At 38.2% G+C, this 15,079-nt stretch overlaps 1 long non-coding RNA gene across 2 annotated transcripts in view; it reads right to left on the bottom strand.

The window, feature by feature from the left end:
* Positions 1–4,534: 4,534 nt before the first annotated feature.
* LOC134510717 (uncharacterized) overlaps positions 4,535–15,079 on the bottom strand; it is a 51,630-nt gene continuing 41,085 nt past the window's right edge. For both annotated transcript variants that reach the window (XR_010069695.1, XR_010069694.1), the window contains one exon: positions 4,535–6,430. This is a non-coding gene — a long non-coding RNA (uncharacterized LOC134510717). The remainder of the gene's footprint in view (positions 6,431–15,079) is intronic.

Here is a 15,079-nt window from a genome sequence, read left to right as displayed (position 1 = left end):
GAAATACCTCCAATTTAACTTACTACTCACGGCAAATCAGAAGTCGGGGTTCCTGCAGAATCCCTCTCCCAAACCTGCCGACCAAACTGCCCCTGCTGCAATGCCTTTAGCACTTCCAGGGCCCGGGGGCTATCTCGGGCAGCCCTGCCCTGCTTTCTTTGGGTGGAGATAACTGTACTTTCATCTTAGAGCAACGCCCACACGATCTCAATGCCACAGGGTGAGGAGCGCACGTTTGCAACAGTCTCGCCTCTCAGCTTTGCCATGGGCTTAGAAGAACTGGGAGAGTCACCAAGAACTAAAGTTATCAGGGTGTTCGGGCTCTTTGCTACAGAAACTGGGAGCTGGAGCCTGTGAGGCCTGGGCTAGGCTTAAGGTCTGGGAATCTGTCTACATACCCTTCCAAACAGCATTTCCCTGCGCAGTTTCTATAGCTTAATTAGTCACTAGCCTCACGTTACTCAAGAAACCAAAAAAACCCAATAGATTTGATCTACAGACTGGAGGCAGGTATTTTATTGTCGCTGTTTTCCAAAAATTCTGTTTAGTGAGAAATTTTTTAAAGTTGTTTCCTGAACACTTATTTGCTTGCTGGAATAGCCATTCAAATTATGTGAAACTGAAGTATTTCACCAAATCCAGTATGGGTAACCAAGGTATTTGGTACATCAGGGGAAGTTAAAGGAAAAGAAAGGATTACTGCAGAACGGAAATGTGGTGAAAACTCAGCGTTAGTGGAAAAACATAAATGTGTCTCTGCTCCATCCTTTTTAGTTGCAAACACAGCGTCACCCTCTAAGTCAGCTCGCAAACTCTCTTACTTAGAGAAGTTAGTGACTTTTCCTGACAAGGACAAGTGAGACAGTACCAGTGGGATTCTTTCAAAGACGTGAAATCTCCCTTTACTAGGGGTACTTGGGGGATTCATTATCAACTTCATGCCTTTCCTCTAACAACACTCTTCCTTCAGGGGAGGGAATCGTCAATGTGTTGTTGAAACTACGGCAGGTCCCTCAGTGACTGATTCTGTGTAAGTGCCGTGTACTCCCAGTCACTAATTGAAATATCATTTTAACCAAGTCTACCAGAGATGTTTTCGTTCTCAAGTTGATACTTCAGTAATTATCTCAGGCATAAAACTGGTTGCAGTATCTTAACTATTAACATCCTTATCTGTTTTACAAGAATACTTAAAAGCCCCCATCTCATTATTATTTTATGAAAACACAAGAAGAAAAAATCTTTACCCTAAACAATGCCCGATGGAAAGGTGGGATAAAAACGTAGGCTGTTAAGCAACAGACTGGACAGAAAACAGTTAAAAGTAGGGTTATTGTGATTGCTCTGACACAGGCAGGCTCATCATAAGAAATATTTTGAAAAGGCGAACAGAGCACTTGGGGTATATATAGTGCACGCTTTGCTTGAATCACGATAAAAAAGTTTTCTTCAGTGTACCCATCCAACCCAGTTAGGAGCTGCTAACTGTATGACCTACAAAGGCCAAGAAAAAAAGCTCCTGAAGAAAACAAGAAAAAAAAAGGCATTTCACTGGAGACCTTGAGGAACTCTGCACTGAAGATGGCAGTAGATCCAAATTCAATTAAATAACTCAATGCTTATAGTTAGGCGCTGTACTCTCCAAACTTTGCACGCTGGCCGCAGGGTAGACTACACCATGCTGGTGCCAAGCCTGTCTGCACAGCACACACAGCTCCTACAGAGGGGTAAACGTCTGCATGGGATCCGGAGGAGCCACTGTGTTGAGCAAAGCATCACCCAGGTGTTATCCACAAGGAAATTAAAAGTATGAGAACAAGTGTAAAATCCTGCGCTTGTGATCCATCCTCCGGATTCACAGGTCTATGCACCTTCCTTCAGGGACACAAGTAGAGTTCAAACAGTTCTCTTGAAACCCAGACACCTCTTGCCTCCTTTCACACCTAACAGGCAAAACACCTATTGAGGAAATAAGAGCCCTGGCTACAATTGCTTTAGTAGTCTGAAGGTACTTCAAATCCATATTTCCTAACCAGATATTGCCCTAACTTCCAGGACGCAATCAATACTGGCTGTTTTATTTCTCTCCCTTTCTTGAAGGCTGTGCTGACATTTAAAAAACAAACAAACAAACGAAAAAACCCCAAACCAAAACCAAACCGAACTTTGCTACTGATTAATAAGTTTCCTTCCAACTGGAATTAAGTCTTTGAGCACGTTACCGGTCTTTTAAGCAAAAGGTAGACTAAGTCATAACCACAACTTTGGTGGCATAAAAATGTTGAAAAACAAACAAAAAAAAAGCGTTCTGTGGCAGACTGTCTCCTACGCGGTTGCTGCAAGACACATTCGAGACTGGCACACTAGGATAAAGAAATGCCAGCGTTTTCCATCAGGATGAACCTGGTATTAAGCCACGCAGCCTGGGACACTATGAGGGATAAGCCGAGATGCAACTCAAAGTGCTTGGAGAACCTGAAAGAAAAAGGAAATCAGCAGGTTTTGGGGCACTGACGCTCTAAGGCTTGGACTTTAGTTGGGCAGGAGTTTTGAATGAACATTGAGGAGTGAACATGTTAGCACCTGAACTCACTAAATCCCACTTTGGGCACTTAAGTCGTTCATTTATACTTTTCTATAGTACCCGAGTAGATCGTGATGCTATTTGTTCTTACCTTTCAGTCATTCAGGAGGTAAGCTTCACAGGTTGGTGTTTTGCCACGTTTGTCATGCCTTCCAAATGATTCTTTTTGTGCTTAACAAATGAAAAGGCATGTTGTGCTCTTCCATGATAAAAAAAGCTACTAATTTATTTTATAGTATACTTGTTCCTTCAATTGGCTTATAAATCCTTTGTCTGAAGACGGCATTTCGGAATACATCTAAAAGCTGCTGTCCTAAGAAATGTGCAAGGAAATGCTTCATTCCAAGACTTGTTATGAAAAAAGGAAAGACATCAGTTTTCATATTCTTAGTATTTTCTATAAATTATACTGAAGAGCTAGTGCCTGCTATTGCCACATGCTTTGAATGAAATGCTTATTTATATAGAAGCTAACCTTAAATAAATTCTAAAAAAATCAAATTATTCTAGTAAGTGTTGGCCAAATTTGATCCAACTATTATACCTATATAAAATGATTCAGACGAAACATCCACCAAAACTTTCTGGACATATGTATAAAAACCTGGCAGAATGCGTGTTAAAATGCTATCAAAAGAACAGTTCTGTTTGGAATTGTATTTACAGAAATGTACATACATCACTTTCTTAACGCTTTTATGTCTTTCCGTTTGTTCCTTTTGTTTATCTTCTTCTTCTTTCATGTCTATATTTATATGGGTTGCTTTGATAAAGAATTACCTGATACATGCAAGACAGGAAAAAGTACATTATGTGTGTGAAGATCAAACATTATATGCCAAAGTTAACCTTGCTTCTTTATTAGATTAAACTGATACCCAGAAACTGTTTTATTTTAGAAGCCTTTTAAATTTTAGCCTAAAAATTGGATCTTATGTGATCTGACCCAGACTGAAAAACTGATGCAGAATTCCTCCAACAGCTTGGCAAATAGGTGGTCAGTACAACGTTGCCACCCAGACCAGAGCGCACAGAGGCTCAGTGTGTCCAAATTGTGGGAGCTGATGACTGCTTTCTGGTCCCCGATTTAGCATCAGAGCCCAGATTAGTCCTAGTGTATGCGCCTTTTAATTACACTTTGCACTATTCTAGTCCTGGCTGCTCTTTGGTCCTATGCTCCCAACCATAGAAGTCTCAAAAATAAAAAAAAAAAAGGTACAAAAATATAGTAGAGATTATATTAGCCTGGGGGGGAAGAGCGGGGAGAAAGGTGTAAAGGGTGTCCATATGAAAACATTTCAATAGATATGATTCTTAAAATTCATTCTCTTATTTTCTGAACTGACATTTTACAAGCAGAATGTGCGCATCAGAGTCATTTCCAAAGATGCTGTGATAACCTTACCCGTCTAAATTGTGGGAGGAAATCTGCAGGGTTGTATCTTTTTGCTTAGAAGAAGCCCTTGACTTCAAGGTACTTCTGCACATACATATGGCTGCATGATGACCAGGAACCCTTTGCAGAGTCTCTTCAACTTTGTACGCCATCTAGTGCAGTGCTGAGAATTAATTATATCTATACAAAGAATCATCCATTTTGATTGCAACACTAAAAAAGGTAAGTACAACAACCTTTAACCAGCTGTTTTCACAAAAGTAAATGACTATTTATTATATTCTTTATAATTAATGAAGACCAAATTACTTACTATGATGAATGCCAATAAATACCCTCTAATACGCAAAAAGTTTTCCCACCATTTACATTTTAATGAGATTTGAAATGTTAATGAATGAAGGGAGTCTACTAATTACCTCGGTGAGTGTCTCAAATAAAAGTGAACTTTGTTAGATGAATTAATATTAGTTCCTCATTAGGATGTTCTAATAGCTGAAAATTATTAATGTTTTATCTAATATGCTGAAAACAAATAAGCATTTGTTTCACAGTTTGACAAATATTTTTAATGATAAACAATGAGCTCATCAGTAATACATGTGACCTTTCAAATGTGTTTCACATGTAACACAAAGAACAAGATTCCTAAACCACATCTTTAGTATAATAAAGATTTTTATATTAGGGGAGTTTTTTGTTGTTTGTTTGTTTGTGTTTTTTAAACAAAACAAAACACCCCCCACCATCACCCTTCTATTCATTTCATTCCCATTTGATCGTTTGACGGACCCTGAAATGAAGCTCAGTTTAAGCTCCATTATTTTTATTAATATGTTTAATGTAAAAACAAAGATCACTAAAGATAAATGTTAGCCCAGTTATCTTTCTGTGACAGATTTATGACACGCAGTAAGGAAATTAATGTCCAGTCCAGCTACCTGTTTTCATTAGTATATATTCTGTGAAAAGCGCACTTCACTTTCTGAAGCACAACAGTGCAGCTCAGTGGGGAGTACTGGTGGGGTCGTGTATAAGGCTGGGGATTTACTCCATCCATCCCAGCCAACAGAAGACAAACAAAAGAGGACACAACCATGTGCACATCAAAACAGCGCACTGCCAAATCAACCTGGAAAAGGAAAAAAAACAGAAAAAAAAAAACAAACAAAAAAAGGTTTTTGTTTGATTCACCCCTTACTCCCTCCCAGGGTAAAATTCTTTTTTTAAATAAGCAACAGTAGTTCCCTATTTGACAAGTGTGTTTAAAAAGAAAAAAAAAGTTTTGATGTTGAAGGAGCATTGACAGAAAATTTAAAAAGATGGTGGATTAGAATTTCTAAGACTGCACAAAATACTGGATTAAATTGTAGGGGACAGATGTCACAGACCTCACAGATTCCAGGGGGACTATTTGCTAAAGAAAGTTTAAAACCTAAAGGTCACATTATGAATATATAAAAATGCTAATTCACACATACATTCAGGAAAGAATATACACAATCTACTGCAATGCCAAAATAAAATTTATAACCGATGTTTTAACCATTTGTCTTGGCGCAACGGTATATTTATAGCTGAGCTGTTTAAAATATAAATTGTCCTCTCTTCTCCCCCAAATGAATAAATAAATGAAACATTCAACCTTATATTGCAACGATAGTTTGTTACAACATCCTGCGTACATACTTCCCATAACTTTTTACTTAACAAGCTTGCTGATCCTGAAAATACAGAAACACATGTAGCTCCAAGGAATACATTGATAGGCATATTTGTCATGTTCAGCCTCTGATCCGGGGAAGTGAATCCAGTGGGCTGGCAAGGCTTAGCACGCTCGGGAGCACTCAATCCCAGTGGCAGTTAACAAATAGTGCCTTCTAAAACAGTTGTATGGAAAGGTCAATGTATACCTTTTTTCGCTTGTTACGCTAACCTCATAACTTAGTTTGCTTCCCTGGGTAAGGGAACAAGGAATATACATCATCGTACATGGCTATTTTTCACGCGTCAACCTGATTAGATAGCTATGTATAACAGCGCGCGTCCGGCACCCAGTCTGATTATCATACCTCCGGAGTCAGACAGGGTACTTTCAGATTCTGCTCCTGTGCCCCCAAAACAGGTACATAAATCACAAACCTGACATTAAAAGGTGCCTTCTCTAATGGGTGGTGTCTCCAGTTGACTTTATGAAATTAGTCATACTATGTTTGCTGGAAGTAAGTTTCTGTTTAAATCTGGTAAGACAGCACAGAAATTCTAGCAGCAGTTTCAGAAGGACGCACGCAGGGTGTTTCTGCTGATTGGAAAAGTATTTGAAGGTCACTTTGTTTCTTTTTAATCTCTCATTAATTTCTTCTGTTCCTGCTCTGTGGCTAAAAGCCAGCGTTCCCAAAATGCCACGTCCGCTCTCTTCTTTCCAGACAGCTGAAACGACTCCAAACTGGCTGCAATAAAGGACATAGACAGTCAAAGGACTGCCTATGTTTATGAGCATCAGAAATTTTCAACAAGTTGCTCACAAAAGTGGGGCTTTTACCATCCTGAGGATATCGGGGGTTGTGACATTGGACAAGCAGATGTGGTCATGTGTGGTTATCAGGATTTCTGGGTAGATATCCCATAGTGGACATTCTCCCTTCTACGTGGCGAGCTCTGTTTCATGGGCTACGTGGCGAGTATGGCAACGGGCCAAGTGCAGCCAACGCTCACTAATGCTCACTGGTCATGAATGTCGTAAGAAGTGATGAGCAAATCAGCAAGGGCCCTCTGCAATGAGAGAGTTTGCATTTTAACTGCTCATACTGTTGAACTATCAGTACGGAACAGACAATTGGGACTGCGTATTTTGAGAATATCAGTAACATTTAACATTTTCAAATCTTACCGATCTACTGGGTAATTACATCCTCTTAACCATATTGTGGTGCTAAACCCCTTGATTAACTTTTATATGGGATTCTTTGGAAAAGAATTAAAAAGAAGTTAATGCTAATTAACCCCTGTTACTACCAAAGCTGTTTGGCCATGGGGGAAACCAACCCTAAAGGTGATAGCATCCTGAGAAACATGCCTTCCTATTCCAGCAACAAAACATAAGCAAACATTCCATGGGCAACATGTGCCAAAAAGTGCTCAAAGCATTTAAATTAAATCAAACATAGATGTAAGCTGACATTTACCATAATGCGGGAGGAAAAAAAAAACAACAACAAACATTCAAGATGACAAGAAGTGAAGATGCAGCAAATGTGACAACGGTGACCAGACTAAATGAAGAACTGTAACATCTATCGAAGGATAATAGCTCACGTTATTACATTGGGTGAAGGTACCTTGCTTTCTTGCTTGACTTTTAAGAAACATTAATGTGTCACTATTGATATGCAGAGGTGTGAACAGTGACTAATGGGGGATTTTCAACTTCTTTTTCTCCATACCCATAAAGGTAAAAATGCTTGGAAAACAGTAAAATAAAATAAAAGTGACCTACACATTACAGGATGAGTCTTGACAGATCCCCACGCTCAGCAGGTCTGTTTTGCTACAAATGCAAATATGTAATACAAAGCATCGAAGGCTTACTTACTGATCTGGCAATGCAACAGGGATTTGGCTTTGGAAAAATCAATCCAATCAGCTAAAAGGAAGCAGAAATTAGCGGTCCCTAACACACACTGTCACTCCTGTGGCAACATATACCACTTCCTCCATGACCAGAACAGAAAGACTCCCTTTTCTCTGTCTCTTTTTGGTTATCAGGAAATGCAGCATTCCTCCTTTTTTTTTTTTTTTCCCCTAGCAGCCCAATTCTCTGCCTTTCCAGAGTGATGAAAAACGCAAATCAAGCGAGGAAACCAACAGCAGGAAAAGCATGACTAGGAAATGCATTGTTCTCCATTTTTCTTCCCAGTCCTTGGGTTAACATTAGCCTCTGAATAGAATGAAAAATGTCCACAATATAATTCCACTATTTGGCTCTTTTTTTTCTTTATTTTATTTTCTTTTGTAGTGGGAGAAAAGAAACGCAGGAGAGAAAAGAAGACAAGAGAACCCCCCTCTACCCTCTCAGAAAAGAAGAGGAACCATCAGTTGGACTGGCTCTTCTGCAGGAAAAGAGAGCTGCCTTCCTCCTTTACCCAACCAGGAGGCAAAGGAGACCTTGACGCAGACTTTCACAGGTTTTACCCAAAACACAAGAGAAAGAATGATTTTAGCAACATTTTCTCCTATCCTAACACTCAGGCAATCAGATGTGGAAAGTCAGGTGTCACAGTCCAGAATTTCTGATGTGACTGCTGCCTAAAAACATTGTATTTTTGAAAGAATCCATTGTCCCTTTTTCTTCTCCAGGAGCAATCATGTCCCATAGCCATTTGATATTAAAATGTAATGACAACTGGTGAACGCTGTTATATTTTTATTGACGTGGTTAAGTAGTGAATACGTCACCTCATCAAAACCTTGCTGGAGTGAGAAAGTAAGGTATGACATGAAGCGTTGTTCACACGATTGACACTTTGCCTAGTAGTGATCTCCCCTCAAGTATAACCGAACTATGGAGAAACCAAGCTAAAGGAAATTTAAATCAGTAGAGAGAAAGTAAAGCAAAAGTGACATGTAACATCTTTGCTGAGGAAAAGCGATGTTTTTGAGGCTTGGAAATAATGCAATATGTCTAAAGCCGGCTTTTGTATTCCTTACCTGAAAAACAATTAGTCAAATTCTAAGAATGATCTGAAAAGATACTAAAGTTTTCATCTTTTGAGCCCTTTCAAATAAGTAGAATATTTTCTTTTAGACTTATCCTACAGATCACATTGCACGTTAATGATTTATAGTACTCTGTTCCAGAATGGTCTATGAAATACTCAAACACTATCTTATGTTTTCAGAAAAATTAGCGGCAAGTGCTCTTGGTTTCTGTTGCCAGTTCACCATTCTTGTTTAAAGAACTCACTCAAACTTTGATTCATAGGACATCTTTCATGCCCTCCACTTCTACTACAGCAAAAAAAGGGTAGAAGCAGAGGACATGTTGAGATTTACTGTGTTTACAAGAAACATTTTTTTTCCCCACTGATTTGCAGTGACTGATGCCGGTGGGAGCGCAGTTCCATTCCCGGTATTTATGTGGTTAGCATAGAAGTTTCTCTGTCAAATATACTTTACCAGAGTGAGTAGAAAGATTGGAAGAGACAATAAATTCTGTCTTGATCACTTTGGCTTTTGAGTTGTTTTCAAACCTAAAGCAGTTATTTCCTTTCAGCAAGAGCTGCTACTTTAGGAACTAGGAAATCTAATATTTCTTGTCTTACCTATTTGTAGGAAACCCTGGCATGTCTTCTTTCTGTAATTCCTAATAAAATCTAGCATTTATTAAAGATAAAAAATGCATACACATGTGTATCTGTGTGTAATATACACAGACATACACAAACCCCTGACCATGAGAATGTGGTGATGATAAAGTAATATTTTTTTTCACTTATGTTGCCCTTTTCATCCTTAAAACTTGCCAAATTTATCTATCTATGGTTCGTTGTGAGATGAGACCAAGAAATGTTACTTTTGCCTGTATGAATAATTCCACTGAAGAAAATGGGATTAGCCATGGTAGTAAGCAATGGCCTACTTTGTGTTTCTATAGTATATTTTACTCAAGTTTATGGGAAGTTTTAAAAGTGGCATGTGAATTACCAAGCCAAATAATTACCAAGATGTGCTGCTCAGAGCTATGAGATACTGCATCCTACATATGCTAGATACAGAAAGAAGCTTAAAGTTATACATGTAGATAGTTCAGAATTAAAAACTAAAAAAATACGCCAAATGCAAAGAATTTCAAGCACAGTAGCCTTTCATGTAAATGAGACGCACTACAGAATATACATCAAACTCTAAATTAAATGTGGCTGTGCCTTCTGAAGTGCTTTCTCTAATACACTTAACGTTAATGTACTATAAGCTAAATATACTGGCCTCCAGTACACATATAGAGATTCTTTCAACCTCTGCTGTGCCTAAACTAAAGCAGCAATTTGTTCACATATATGACAGTGAACCTCTTTATTTCATTTAACAGCAAAAGTCTAAAGAGTCACTTGTGAAACAAAAAAATCTTCAGGAGCCTGTTGAGAACTAAAAAAATTCTCCTCACATAACGAACACAGTAGGAGCAGAAGTGGCAAAGGTAAGAGTTAATTCCCGTGATAAATATGGTAAATCCACCAGTGCTTCATCTGGAACTGTGATTTCACATGTATCTAAAATTTTAGCAACGGATTTTCCACTATTTTACTTTCAAGTAGGGGTATGAATTCTGGAATAGGAAATATATATCAAAAATCACCTAATTTTATTTATTTTGCAAAATGGAAGAATTATTCTCCTACTTACCCACTTTTACTGTTCCTCAAATGACTGAGAATCCTTGCTGTCAGCCAGCCTGTACTCTGGACGCTGCATATATCAGGATGCAGTCTTCTGTTTACTGGTCTTTTGGATACTACTTTAGACACTTACATTAATTACTGGAATTGTGTTTAGCTGGATGTAATCTGAATGCTTCAATAATATCTGTGATGCCTTCTCCTGATGCAACAGGTGATTAATTAGCTTTGTCATTTTGCTTCTGTGCAGTATGAGGGCTGTAGCTGTTCACATGATGCCAGAGAGATTATTATTCATTTACGATTTGACTTGGAAAGGCTATACTTCCATAATTGTTGCAAAGCAATGCTATTTTTACTTAGAATATAATTAAAACGCAAAAAACCCTATTTTACTCTTCATTTGCACAGTGTATTTTCTGCAACACATTTCCAAAGTATGGCCTTCCTCAAATACAGCAATAGGAACTATCACAACAGTAACAATAATTTTAAAAGACTGTTTCAGTATAAACGTCTTCTATGTAATTAAAAATACTTTCTACATCTTCCTCAACAAATATCAAACAAGTCGGCATTACATCCAACTTCTTATACTTGAAAAAATCAGCAATGCCATAACGGAGAGCTTCATTTCAAGCTGTTTTGCTTGTAGGCTGTAACTGCGAAGACAATGAACTAATCGCGAGGGGCACGGTGGTCACCTGGTGCTGCCAATAACATGCAACAAAATGTATTTAAAACTTCTTTCAGATGTGTCCTGATGTGTCCTGATGAAGCAAAAGGGAATTTCTGAATGTGTGATACTGCTCTGTGCCCACAGAGCTTGCTTACAAAAGAAAGTTTATCTCTTGGGGCTGCATCATGATGAAGCCATACTCGCGCTAGATGACTCAACATTGCCTCCTCTCTTCTGCATGATAAATGGGTCAGCTGAAGGAATACAGTTGAAAATTCAAAAGATAAGAAAATTGCAGCTGTGCTGGTTTTGGCTGGGATAGAGTTAATTTTCTTCACACATAATAGCTAGTATGGGGTTATGTTTTGGATTTGTGCTGAAAACGGCATTGATAATGCAAAGAAGTTTTAGTTATTGCTGAGCAGTGCTTACACAGCAGGAAGGCCTTTTTTTCTGCTTCTCACACCGCCCCACCAGCAAGTAGGCTGGGGGTGCACAAGAAGTTGGGAGGGGACACAGCCAGGACAGCTGACCCAACTGACCAAAGGGATATTCCATACTATACGATGTCATGCTCCGCATGTAAAGCTGGGGGAAGAAGGAAGGGAGGGGACATTCAGAGTGATGGAGTTTGTCTTCCCAAGAAACTGTTACGCCTGATAGAGCCCTGCATTCCTGGAGATGGCTGAACACCTGCCTGTTGATGGGAGGTAGTGAATGAATTCCTTGTTTTGCGTTGTTTGTGCACACAGCTTTTGCCCTACCTATTAAACCGTCTTTATCTCAAGCCATGAGTTTTCACTCTTTCACGCTTCCAATTCTCTCCCCAATCCCACCAGGCAATGGTGATCGAGTGGCTGTGTGGTGCTTAGCTGCCGGCTGGTGTTAAACCACAACAGCAGCTTTGGATAAAAATTCAGGACAAAGTAGACTCAAAGGCTACTTTGGCATGTCAAGACCATTCCTTTCAGCTCATCCAAGAGGTCTGCTACCTTCAACATGCATGCAGGTGGCATATGTCTGTGGCTTTGTCATAGCTAGTGAAGGGATTCACTCAGGACTTGGTCCAACCTGTCATAGCAACAGTACCTTTATTTTGCAAGCAAGAATACAGAAATATCCCTATGACGGACTTGTTCTGCAGTAGGGCACACTAGCGGTATGTTCCTGTATCTCTTTTCAACACATGCGGTTACAAAATAATGATTCCACTGGACTTGTCTCCCAACAGCAGGACCTACAGGAAAAATGCTAGTCAAAAGCAAAATGTCAAGATTAAGCTCTTTATGGGTAGCAGCATGTAACCCTGATTCTGGGTTCATTTATAATTCATACTTTCCAAAGGACAAGGCAGCTATCCCATCTGAAAACTCATTTGCAACCACTCCTCTAGCCAAGCTCGTACTCATTTGTACAAGAACTTGAAGGAAGAGATTTTGAAACCAAGAGAGTTTACAGAACAGGGTCATACTGATACCAGGCTTTTCAATACAGCATTGGCCCAACCCTCAGAAGCAGCGTGCTCCCACACACGCTGCTGAAGCCCACAGGAGCCAAGTGCATGCAGCATCTGGCCTCAAGCACCACAAAACAGTGAGCTGATAATCACTTTCAGACCAGCAGCAGAAGTGGGTCTCACAAGCTAACAACTTCTAACTGCCCTAATATTTCCATAATTACAGTTAGCTTCCAAGTGACAAGATGAAGGAGGATGGGAAAAAAGCAGTACAATTAAGCAGTATCTTTAGGAGGTAAAGAAATGAATAGATTTGTTTTTCTTAACCCAGTAACACTTGCATTCTGAACAGGAATGTTCTAGCTGATATAATCTGCTGATTATTTATTCACAGTTTTGCTTCTAAAGACTGTTAAAGCTTTTCCATCATCTGTTTACCTGTGGTTTTGAGAACCAAGAAGCTAATGGATTCTCATACAAAGAGAATAATACTTTTTATTCAAATGTCCTTCGAAAATTGTCAGCATACACTTTTAAATTTCAATTAATTGTTCCTAAAGCACTGACAATCCCCAACATGCAGTCATGACTGCTAATTGTGCAAGAGGAGTTATTTTGTTTTATTTTGAAGAATTAGAAGGCTTTCAAGATTATTCTAACTTTCCTGCTGAAACTTGCTTAAAATACAATGAACGCTGTTTTAAACTCTTCTGTATAAAAATAGGACACAAATGGTATTTGTTTGAAATTATATGGGGTTGTTCAGCTTTAGAGAAAAAAAAATAATTTTGACGGTTTCGTTTATAATCAAAATTTAGATTGATATTGAAAATGAATATTAAAGGAAGCAAAAAAAACCCCCAACAATAACCATTTGCAATATTCTAAATAGCATCTGCATTTCTAAATGTACCTAGTATTATAGATGCTCACAAAAAGCAGAATTTGTTTATACTTCTCACGATATACAAATGAGATGCTTAATGATGCATTTTGTTGAAATTCAGCAGTACTGCTAACACATCAACCATGGTAGTGTATATTCAGTTAAGTGCTCATGTCCCACACTTTATGGATCTTTGTGCATTCCTACTGTCAGCTTTACAACCAGGTTCACTGTTCCACGTTACTCGTGCTGGTACGTATTATAAAATGACATCTATAAATTTGTATAGGTGGAACTGATAGCTCAAACTAAAGCCAAAAGATGTGAAGATTCCTAAAATGAAGTGTTGCATAGTAAATTATAAATATTAGAGAAGAAATAATGTAGTTGGTTTGTCACAAGACTTCCTTTTAAAGAATATTTTCCAGGACGCTACTATTTGTTCATACGAAGGACAACTTCTTACATTAGGGAGAATATCATAATATGAGTTATTTTACTGTTACTTATTATGAATCCTAGATTTGGTTTCACTTTGTTAGTCTTAGTTATAATCCAACTGGTGCCAATTTAAATAAACTCACCCCTTCTCATATAATTTAAACGTGTAAATACAGAGATTAAAAAAATGCACTAAAAATAATTATACACAGTTGTGTATCCGTACTTCAGAAAACCCACACACTTTTAATATTTCTGAGACAGTCCATACTTTCAGAGAGTAAGTATAAATGTCAACAAGACACAGAAATAAGCGATAAGGAGCTTTTGGAGGTAGAACAATGAGGCTATAAAGGATTTTTACCTCAGGACTACTGGGGAGAAAGAAGTTCCAAAATTAATGTCTGTCTTTATTATCTGAAAATATGTATAGCATCCAAAACTGCTGAATTTCAAAAGGGTTGTTCAGTTTTTGAAACAGTCATCCATACGTCTCATATGTGAAAAAAATATGCTACCTTGAATTTCAACAAAGACTTAAAAAAAACCAATATTTAGGACAGGCTTGAGTATTTTGTTCTGTTGTATATTTCTCAGGCAGGATGATATTTCAAGCTCCACTACTTGGTCTGCAGCTTGGCAATCAACAAGGAATAAAAACGAGCAGCAGTGCCACTAAATAGATTTACAGTTCCAGATCCAATGACAGGACCATCTCCTTAGACCAAGCGACCTTGTTTGTAACTTTACAGGTAGACATTTCAAAAGTTCATTTTCTCTTTTTTTTTTTCTTTTTCTTTTGAAACTGCGGAAGTCTTAATACTTGACACTATTTCCTGCACACCACCAAAATGTGCAGACAAAATCACCCCTAGCTGGCAGTATGTATCTCTCAGGCACTGACAACTCAGAGAGACCAAAATTATTGTATTAAATTATTAAGAATCTTGATATTAGCTCCTCTAAATGTCACTGTGTGTCAAATAGAGTAGAAAAATTATATCCAATGATAAGAGTCTCAGTCAAGTAGAAAGATTCATATTTAAAAAGAAATGCCAAACAACATTTAGAAATAATTCAAGAAATAAAATAACTGTTTTCAATTTATAAGGTATATAAATGGGATATAATGTCAATTTATAAAGTTCAGTCTGTAGTCAGAACTCCATTTCATTGTCTGGTTTTGAAATAAATCACTTTAAAATAGCCCCAACATTTAACATTTCATCAAACCTTTACTGA

This window comes from Chroicocephalus ridibundus, chromosome 2, assembly GCF_963924245.1.
Source record: "Chroicocephalus ridibundus chromosome 2, bChrRid1.1, whole genome shotgun sequence".
NCBI classification, from domain to species: Eukaryota; Metazoa; Chordata; class Aves; order Charadriiformes; family Laridae; genus Chroicocephalus; species Chroicocephalus ridibundus.
The sequence above is the reverse complement of the archived record's forward strand: the minus strand, read 5'-3'. Positions and strand labels throughout refer to the sequence as shown.